The 10,320-nt window shown below is 48.4% G+C and overlaps 1 protein-coding gene across 1 annotated transcript in view; it reads right to left on the bottom strand.

The window, feature by feature from the left end:
• RNF166 (ring finger protein 166) overlaps positions 1–10,320 on the bottom strand; it is a 116,491-nt gene that overhangs the window by 105,236 nt on the left and 935 nt on the right. The gene's annotated exons all lie outside the window — the stretch shown is intronic.

The following is a 10,320-nucleotide window of genomic DNA, read 5'->3' as shown; positions in this document are numbered from 1 at the left end:
CATCTTTAAGAAGATCCGATTTGCTGAAGGATTAACAAGAGCAGCAACATGTTTTTTTAATGACAGCCTCTACATATGCCTAATCTTGATTCAAAAATGTTGTTTTTCAAGGGCTTCACCATATTTAAGTAACACTCATCCCTTCTCTGCATCTTTTCGGTTGCCATCAGTCTAGAGATACCCTCACTCCATCCTCTAGGACTCTCCACTGAGGACCAGACACTATAGTAACAGACATCAGATCAGGAATATCAATACAAGAACTCTGCAGAGGGAGGTAATACAAGGTGTACGAGAGGGTCTCTTAGGGGGCGGACAAACAGTATATCGAAGGGCCCTGGATGTTCGGGTAGCCCTACGGAAGGGAGTATAGGAGGGCTACAGCAAGCTGCATTGTGGGCAAGAGGTAGGTTTATTGGAGGACATGCAGTGGTTGTAAAAATATTTAAAAAACAATAGATGTCTGATGGTCTGTAGGAGAGGCTACGATGATCTGGTGTTAATAACCGGCAGTCTGTTGGATGCAACAGCCTACTGTCAGGTCTGCTGGGCGGTGTGTAGGAAAACCAAAGGAAATGATGGACGGAGAGTTGACAATACAAGCACTCACCCCCACTCAACTGATCTGGGTTTAATCCATCACGTTCTTTAGCCCACTGACATCCCAGTTCAGACATGGCCATATGCAAATCAGTCTGACCCTGTGCCTCATGGGAACAGTCTAGCCCGAACTGCCAAGCCATGTCTCTCCTGGACCGGAAACAAGCTACTGAGGACCGGTTTCTTGCATTTCAACCGTCTTCAGCCCGGCTTGCTTGAATCCAGTGGCAAAGTGAGCAAGGGACTCACGTCTGAGCATACCCTGCCAACTTATGGCGAACAAAGAAAAACCAAAGGAAATGATGGACGGAGCGTTGACAATACAAGCACTCACCCCCAGTCAACTGATCTGGGTTTAATCCATGCAGGAAAGACATGGCTTGGCAGTTCGGGCTGGACTGTTCCCATGAGGAACAGGGTCCAGTCTGATTTGCATATGGCCATGTCTGAACTCGGGTGGTGTGGAGTGCAAAAAAACGATGGATTTAGGCCAAGATCTCTGAACTGGGGTGAATGTATGACATTGTTCTGCATTCTATCCATCAATTGTTTTTGCATTTGTCACCCCGAGTGGGATGGGTATGCTCAGACGTGAGTCCCATGCTCTCCACACCACTGGAGTCAAGCTATCCTGGCTGAAAGCCAGAAACCGGTCCTAGGATGCTTGATTCCGGTCCAGGAAAGACATGGCTTGGCAGTTCGGGCTGGACTGTTCCCATGAGGCACAGGGTCAAGGCTGATTTGCATTGACCATGTCTGAACTGGGGTGGTGTGGAGTGCAAAAAAACGATGGATTTAGGCCCAGATCTCTGTACTGGGGTGAATGTATGACATTGTTCTGCATTCTGTCCATCAATTGTTGTTTTTGCATTTGTCACCCCGGGCGGTGTGTAGGAGTCACACAAGAAGATCCCTGTGTGAGACATTGGAGGCAGCTAAGGAGGTAAATGGGCATAGTAGTGGGAGAGACCCTACAAAAGAAGCAGTGGAGTGGCAAGGGGGCGCATGACGGGAACCTGTAGAGGTAAGAGGGGCTAGAAGAGGAGCCCTGAGAAGGGGTCAGGTTGGGATACTGAAGGAAAGGCCAAGATCTAGTTGGTGTAGATGAGGCAAGCCTTGCTTCTCCACTACACACAGTCAGTTAACTTGTTGGTGGCCGTTGCGCTGGACCCGGGTGCGACAGCGACGTTTGAGACTTGCACGGAGAGGTACTGATTGTCAATAAGAGGCCAGGCCCTTTGCACTTTATAAATCAGAAACTCATCCTTTAACGTCCTCAGATGAGGGTCCCCAAACAATCCACAGTGGGCAAAGCGCCTCTGAATGTTCGCCCTGGTCACATAGTTGCAAGCCTCTGTGCGTGAAGGGCCTGTGGGGTCCCTGGTTCTGGCCGCTGGAGCAGTTGTGTTGCAAGAAGAGTTCCCGGATGCGAAAGACGGCAGAGTAGTACACCAGGTCCCCCTGACATGCTTTGGCAGTGTTTCTGGTACACTGAGAGTAGGCCCACAGTGCTGCGCAGTAATCCGCGTCTGCATGCGTGTCCTCCGGTGTAGCATGGCTGGGCGAATAGGCAGAGAGGTATTTACTGTTGCACCACTGGATCCGCTGTTATGAGTTTTATAATGTATTTCAAACGTAGGTGCAAGGGGAGTGGCCGCGCGGCCTTGAAAGTGACGAGGCCGTGAAAGTGGAAAATGAAAGTGATCGCGGGTGAGATGGTGCCTGTGCTCGGAAGCGCGCACCCTTGCGCGTAACCGCAAGCTCTAGGCCGCCACAAGCAAAAGCGTGTGGTAGCATTTTCTGGAGCCACACACTAAAAGTCTCGAAGTCTCGCAGAGCATCGCATGCGCTGGCTCAGTGAGACCTAGAAAACGCAATGGGTATAATTTTTAAACAATATTCGATTCTTTGCATTGGTTAATCTGTGTACCAATACCCATTTGCAGGGGCCAGAGTGCCTATAGTATTTATTGCAGCCTCTAAAACCCTAGTGACTCTGGTTGCCTCTTCATGCAACCCATCATTAGCGGTATGGATTTTAACTAGAAAAGGTCTGCTTATTTTGCTACGGTTGCATCAAAATGTACCTTTAGAAAAGTACTACCACTACCCCCAATCATGCAGTCCCCAAGATCTATACATGGAATACAATGTCATGTAATGTAAAGCAAAATGGTTTATGTATAGTGCAAGCATAACATTTACTAGGTGTCTCTTAGCACTTGGGTACAGAGTTTACATGTGGCTGCAGGTTTGTCCATGTTGGACTTGGCCCTTTTGGCAGGTTCATCCCTGACCTTTTTGCCTTTTAATATTACATAATCATAGTGATTTCTGGTCCATGCGCACTTTGACACTGTGTCCCAGTGTAAAGTTTGTGAGCTCTCGGAGTGCGTGTGGTGAAATTGGCCTGCCCTCCCATAGGAAAGCATGGGGAATATGTGTTTCCATGATAGTTTCTGATGTGTGGGGAGTGCGGGGTCAAGTTTGGTATGTGCTAACTCGTGAGATTAAATGCTGCGCGATGATGTGCGGAGATTTAATGTGTCTAATGTGGAAGTGCCACTTTTAGAAGTTGGCATGTCTGTGCAGTGAATATGAATTGACTGTCTGGCTTATGATTGGCTGGAGCTGGCTGGTGTGCCTGGCTCCAGGAGTCAGGATGGGTCTGCCCCGGTGGTGAATGGAGAGATCTGCATGCTGATGGGAGTGAGGAGTGCACCTGGGAACTGAATAGGGCTGGGCCTTCCCTCCACAATGCTTGCTCCACCCCCTGTAATGCATCCGATGTCCCTGGCCTGTCTTGTGAATAGAGAGGGGAGCTGAGCAAAACAAAGTGCTCCAGAACCAGTTGTATCTGGTTCGCCCCTTACCTGCACCTTTGGAGACGCTTATGGCTGCTTGCCGACTTTCTCTAGAGCGGGTGCCCACCCCGCGAATCACCGCCGCAGCCCGAGCTGCTTGTCAAAACGTTGCCGGGCCGCTGCCTACCACGACCCGGAAGTAGTGGTGGTGGGCGGGGCCTGGTGCCCCTTTGTTCCACTTCCCCCTGCCTGGGGAAGCCATTGCGCTGAGGAGAAGGAAGTCCCTGAGCCTCGCAGGCTCCAGTTGCAAAGTCCTGGTCCCGGGTGAAGCTGGGCACCTGGTGAGGCAGGGCTCTCGTTAGTGGAGGGAGCCCCGCAAGCGACGCAGCGTTCAAGGCGGAGGGGGCGAGGCACATTGCCGGTGCCTGCCCCCGCCGCATCTGAAAAGGAGAGCGCCGAGAGGAGAGCACCGCGCCCAGCCCCAGGCAGCACAGGTGAGTGGGGTTGCCCTGTGTTGGTGCCTTTGAGGCCCCGTGTGAATGGGATATTTCGAGCTGCCCCGTCGTGCAGCGGGCCGCTCCAGCAGTGTTACCCCTAACCTTTCCCCGAGTTACCTTTAGAGCCAGATGGCTCCACCTTTGGGGGCATTATGTTTTTGAGGAGCCAGAGTGCTCCGGGGGAGCATGTGTATTTTAAGAGCCCCGTGTGGCTCTAACGTTTGGCACGATATTTGTTTAAGAGCCAGATGGCTCCAGCGTTTGGGCATATTTTGATTCAGAGCCTAGAGGGCTCCCAAAATGCACATTTGTTGATCTAGAGCCTAGATGGCTCCAACCTGTGTCGCAGTAGGGTTCTAGGCCCCAGAGGGCTCCAACATTTTGGCGCAACTTGTTCTAAAGGGCTAGTGAGAGCCCAGGCCGCAGTTTTGCTGATTCCCAGCTGCCCAGCAAGTAGTGGGCAGCTGCACCATTTAGGTAGTTTCTTGCAGGGGACCTGTCTTTGGGAATCAGGAGTGAGACGCACTCCTTTGCCCAACCTTGGCCTTCCACAGCTGCGCAGCACGTAGTGCCAGCTGCAGTGTTTAGGCCCCAGTTCATTGTCCTCAGCTGCCCAGTAAGTAGTGGGCAGCTGCAACTTTTAGGTTTTGGCGCAGTGGCGCAACCTTGCCCTTCGCTGCTTAGGCAGCAGCCCTGACTCTCTGGACATAGGGCGTTTGAGCCCCCTTATTTGAGATGGCCAGTTGGGATTGTTACATTTATAGGGCGCAGACCCTAATGTGATTTATGTGCTATGGTAATTAATATGCTAATGCTTTTTGGGTGCTAGGAAATGTATTGTATATAGTATGTTTTGCGCGCTCTGTTTTTATACCTCTAGATATGGGTTATGCATAGGAGGTTGTTTTACATGTTTAGGTATGTTAGGGAGATTATACTTCCCTGTGTGATTTACGCCCCTAGTGTAAACTTTACTTAGGTGGTTAGGGTCTAATGTAGTTAGACTTGTGGGATACTGTGCATGATGGATTTCATGTCACAGACTGTTGCAAAGTACAGTGATTATCAGTGTTTAGTGGCTGTTCGTTCTATGACCTATTTTACTTGTATATGTATGATTTAGTTCACTTTTACCAAGTTATCTCTTTTACTATTTCTTTACGAAGTGCTAAGTATGACAGTGGCCCATGTGGCCCTGTCATGTGTAAATAATGCCTTGTAAATATTGCCCATGCCAGTTGGCACAATGTATATTGTGTGATTACTATCTGATGTGTTTTGAGAATACAAAGGCTATTTTTTTTATATAACCTTGTGTGGAGTTCCTTTAGTGGGGGGCCTGGGATGTTGTTGCTGGTGGGTGCGTGTGCAAATGCTTTACACATTGCCTCCCAGATAAGCCTTACTGCTCGTGTCACGTAGCCAAGGGGGTGAGCAGGGGTTATCTTGGCGTGTAACTCCCATGCCCTAACTAGAGTGGTGGTTTCTGCCTGGCTTTGCCACAAGCCTCAGCCAACCAGAAATCCCATTTCTAACAGTCCACATGAGACGGAACTTCGTGGGAAAAAGGAAATGCCTGTGAGCTGCAGATAGAGACTCTGTATTAAACATAGGCAATGGATGTAGGGTTTTCCCTGTGGATAAGGACCGCAGTAGATAGGTCTCTGGAGGCCCATTAATTGGGGGTCAAAATGTGGCAGAGGTAAATGGAGGGAGGGAGTCATGAGGGACAGAGCTTGAAAATCAGTCTGACAGTCAACCTATACATGTATTTAAAAAAAACTTCTGCCAAGAAATTTGCAACAAGGACCTACCTATGTGACAGTAAATCTATTCTAGATTACTTAATTGATCACAAGGTGGTTGTATTTTAAAATATCTTAAAGGGTTAAGACACCTGCTGCAGAGATCTCTTCATACCCAGCAATTTTAAACACAGTAACAGAACATTAGTGGTCAACAGAGTTCTGAGAGAGTTCTGTGTTTTTTCCAGGGACATGCAAGATCACAGATTTGTATTTTACTTCGAGTGGTAAATGGACTCCTGCTTTTCATACTGAGATCATTTTGTTACTCTCAGTTCATAAATCGCACGCCTTCAAACACAGCACATTGATCTATTTGTTGACATAATTGAGCTGCATGGAAACTGTAATTTGAGGGTTTAAATTCCTATTGTTTTTCTCCCTCAATCTTCTGTTATTCTAAGATTGCAAAGAATGGTTCCTTTGTAAAGTAATAAAGTCTTTTAAGTACAATCACAGTGTTACGTTTTATATCCTAACTTTGTGTTTCTTGCAACCATTCACTCTTAACATATAATGTCTACAAGTATGGATGATTTGCAATTCCAAACACCTTATACCCCTCATTGCCTGGTGTAACCTTCCTTGTTCATTGATTTCCACACTTGTATCATTTACTGTGTATCTGTGTGTGATGGAAAGCATTATTACTGTGATGAGTAGCACTATAACAGATTTAAAAAGAATTAAATTAAGAAAAATTTATAAGGGACATGTACAGCAAAATGTGTGTAAATTTTCATACAGAGAGATAAATCTTGCATCCTTACAATACAAGCACGTCTCGTACACAGGAAGTGGAACAAATTTTAAACTTGCCTCCAATAGTTTATCTTAAGTACTTGTGAAGAGATAACAAACTGTGCGCCTTGCATTGCATTGGAATCTAGGTGTTAGCCGTGGCTCCCAGCCAAGATGATTCTTGTGCAAAAGGAGGGCTGATGACCCCTTAAATTAGACCTTTGCTTTGGGCTTGGCTGAATGTTAAAATAAGAAGTCCCTTTGCAGCCTGCAGGTTGCTGCTCTTAAAGGAATGCAGACAACGTGCAGGTGCTGCCTAAATATGTCCTGGTGTCGGAAAATAGCATCAGTATAATTTCAATCCGTTTGCCTGAAAAACAAGGTTCGGGGCAATCTCCCTACTTTCCTGTACTGGTCCAGACCCATGTGAAGTTGGTATATATATCTGGATAGTCTTTGCATGATGAATTGTAAAGGAGTACAAGTCATCTGACCTTCCACCTATTTAGACTCAGCTGTGAAGCTAAACCTATTGCTTGGTGTCTCACAGGACCCTGCAGTGTCCAGGTAGGTACGGACTTTCCTGTGAGTTGGTAGTAGGCTGTGAAAGTTGCTATTGGCCCTGTATAGTTATTCTTCGGCAGAGCAAACAGTTAGTATTTTAGTATAGTGGCACGATCTTCTCTTTGTTTATGAAATTAGATCAATTGTGTAGCTCGCATACAGTACTCCAATTCTTCCTGGGTTCGGTATAGTATTCTACCTGGAGAATATTCACCAGAGCCACAGTGAAGTGGAGAAGTGTGGCTCACTGGTTAGAGCAGGCAGACCCTGAAGCAGAGGTCAGACCCGGGACCAGGGTTCAATTCCCGACGCGGCAGGGTCTTGAGCTCAAATGTCCACGGACTCGATAATTCTCGCTTCGGTGCCTGACCTAATCATGGGTTCACACTCTGCAACTCTGGGCATTAAGCTTGCTTAATCTCCACAACGGCCCCCCGCGGCGGGATGCCTGGCTTTCACCTTGGGGATGCCCTGTAGGGGCTATCTCACAGGGAAAAGCCAGGACGGGTTCCCAAGGCAAGCGCTTAGAGACCCCTGGGTGATAAGCGCTATATAAATCCAATATACAATACAATACAATACAGTTTCACAGTATCCCCATTCTTTCTTGTTTCCCAAAGGCCGGTTCCCATCAGGTCATAACTGTTTCATAGTGCTTAACCCGATGTGGTTTATCTTTAAGTTTTTCCATCTTGTATATTTCTATATTGTTCTTGGTCATCTACCACAATTCTTATTCTTTAAGTGGTTCATACTGTGATGCTTGCTATGTATGGTGGCATCTAGCAAGTGATGTTATGGGCTATTTAGTGATTTCAGAAGATGAGAGTTTCTAAACTGTTGTAAGGGTTTTGGCTTCTAATTCCCTCTATTTCATGCACTGCTATGAAGGGATGTGGCAAAGTAATGAGATACAGGGATATAAGCAATAATTTAGATAGCGTGGCAATTATTAATATTTGCATCCTTTATTATCCTCTTCTGTGTATGTTGAAGATATTTGTTATCTCATTCTGCTTAGCCCATTTGTGAATACTGCCAATATATCTTCCACAACGTAAACAGAATGATGTGATGGCAATCAACCATCACAAAATGTTACTGATAATGGCAAACCCACATTTGGTTAGTGTGCCAAATATTTGCAGGTCTCAATTTCCCCAATAACTCAATTAAAGCCTAGCGACATGGTATTGTTTGTCAAAATAGGTTTTAGTAAACAAAAATATTTCTGTAGCCAAATTTAGATCGAACTGTTCTTTTGAGTACATAGTACTAACAATACGATTTTATCCAACGTGCATGAATAAATAATAAAAATAATTCCACAGCAATTAAAACATGCATTTGCAATGCAATAGGTCTCGCATTAGGAAAGTGTGAGCTATTGGTATTGTAAATGACAAACTTTTTTAATATGTGTTGACTTTGAAAATATCTAAATGAATAGCATTGTTATTCACAAAGCCAATAGCTTACACTTTCCTAATGCAAGTCCTATTGGCTATGGCAATGCTTGTTGGTAGCAAGCAAGGACAGTGCTGTTGTGGTGCTAAGTGATGATGTGGTTGGGCTGAGTGATGTGGTGGTGTTCCTGAGTGATGTGGTGGTGTCCCCGAGTGGTGCCCCTGAGCGATGTGGTGGTGTCCCCGAGTGATGTGGTGGTGACCGCGTGTGATGCTGGTGGTGACTGCGAGTGATGTGGTGGTGTCCCAGAGTGATGTGGTGGTGTCCCAGAGTGATGTGGTGGTGTCCCAGGGTGATGTGGTGCTGTCCCAGAGTGATGTGGTGCTGTCCCAGAGTGGTGTGGTGGTGTCCCCGAGTGAAGTGGTGGTGTCCCCGAGTGAAGTGGTGGTGTCCCCGAGTGAAGTGGTGGTGCCCCCGAGTGATGTGGTGGTGCCCCCGAGTGATGTGGTGGTGGCCCCGAGTGATGTGGTGGCGCCCCCGAGTGATGTGGTGGTGTCCCCGAGTGATGTGGTGGTGCCCCCGAGTGATGTGGTGGTGTCCCCGAGTGATGTGGTGGTGTCCCCGAGTGATGTGGTGGTGCCCCCGAGGTATGTGGTGGTGCCCCCGAGGTATGTGGTGGTGCCCCCGAGGTATGTGGTGGTGCCCCTGAGGGATGCGGTGGTGTCCCGGGTGATGTGGTGGTGTCCCCGAGTGATGTGGTGGTGTCCCCGAGTGATGTGGTGGTGACCGCGAGTGATGTGGTGGTGACCGCGAGTGATGTGGTGGTGACCGCGAGTGATGTGGTGGTGTCCGTGGTGGTGTCCCAGAGTGATGTGGTGGTGTCCCAGAGTGATGTGGTGCTGTCCAGGGTGATGTGGTGCTGTCCCAGAGTGATGTGGTGCTGTCCCAGAGTGATGTGGTGCTGTCCCAGAGTGGTGTGGTGGTGTCCCAGAGTGGTGTGGTGGTGTCCCCGAGCGATGTGGTGGTGTCCCCGAGCGATGTGGTGCTGTCCCAGAGTGATGTGGTGCTGTCCCAGAGTGATGTGGTGCTGTCCCAGAGTGATGTGGTGCTGTCCCCGAGTGATGTGGTGCTGTCCCCGAGTGATGTGGTGCTGTCCCAGAGTGGTGTGGTGGTGCCCCCGAGTGATGTGGTGGTGCCTTCAAGTGATGTGGTGGTGTCATCGAGTGGTGCCCTTGAGTGATGTGGTGGTGTCCCCGAGTGATGTGGTGGTGTCCCCGAGTGATGTGGTGGTGTCCCCGAGTGATGTGGTGGTGTCCCCGAGTGTTGTGGTGGTGACCGCGAGCGATGTGGTGGTGACCGCGAGTGATGTGGTGCTGTCCCAGAGTGATGTGGTGCTGTCCCAGAGTGATGTGGTGCTGTCCAGGGTGATGTGGTGGTGTCCCCGAGTGATGTGGTGGTGTCCCCGAGTGATGTGGTGGTGACCGCAAGTGATGTGGTGGTGACCGCGAGTGATGTGGTGGTGCCCGTGGTGGTGTCCCCGTGATGTCCCAGAGTGATGTGGTGATGTCCCAGAGTGATGTGGTGCTGTCCAGGGTGATGTGGTGCTGTCCCAGAGTGAGGTCGTGCTGTCCCAGAGTGGTGTGGTGGTGTCCCCGAGCGATGTGGTGGTGGTGTTCAAAATCTTGCAGTCACCAATGAGAAGGCCCTCTGTCAAGGCAAGCTCGCTTAAATTTAGGAAGTGAATGAAGAAAAGCATCCAGAAGCAAAGAGACCTACTCGGGATATAGATATTGAAACTATTCCTCAAATAGAGTGGGCCAGATTTATATATGGCATGATGAACAATGCACTGAGATTTAAAAGTAATCCTTTTAGCAGACGCAAGCTAGTACAGAAGAGCAT

The sequence above is a fragment of the Lissotriton vulgaris genome, chromosome 12 (genome assembly GCF_964263255.1).
Source record: "Lissotriton vulgaris chromosome 12, aLisVul1.2, whole genome shotgun sequence".
NCBI lineage: Eukaryota > Metazoa > Chordata > Amphibia > Caudata > Salamandridae > Lissotriton > Lissotriton vulgaris.
The sequence above is the reverse complement of the archived record's forward strand: the minus strand, read 5'-3'. Positions and strand labels throughout refer to the sequence as shown.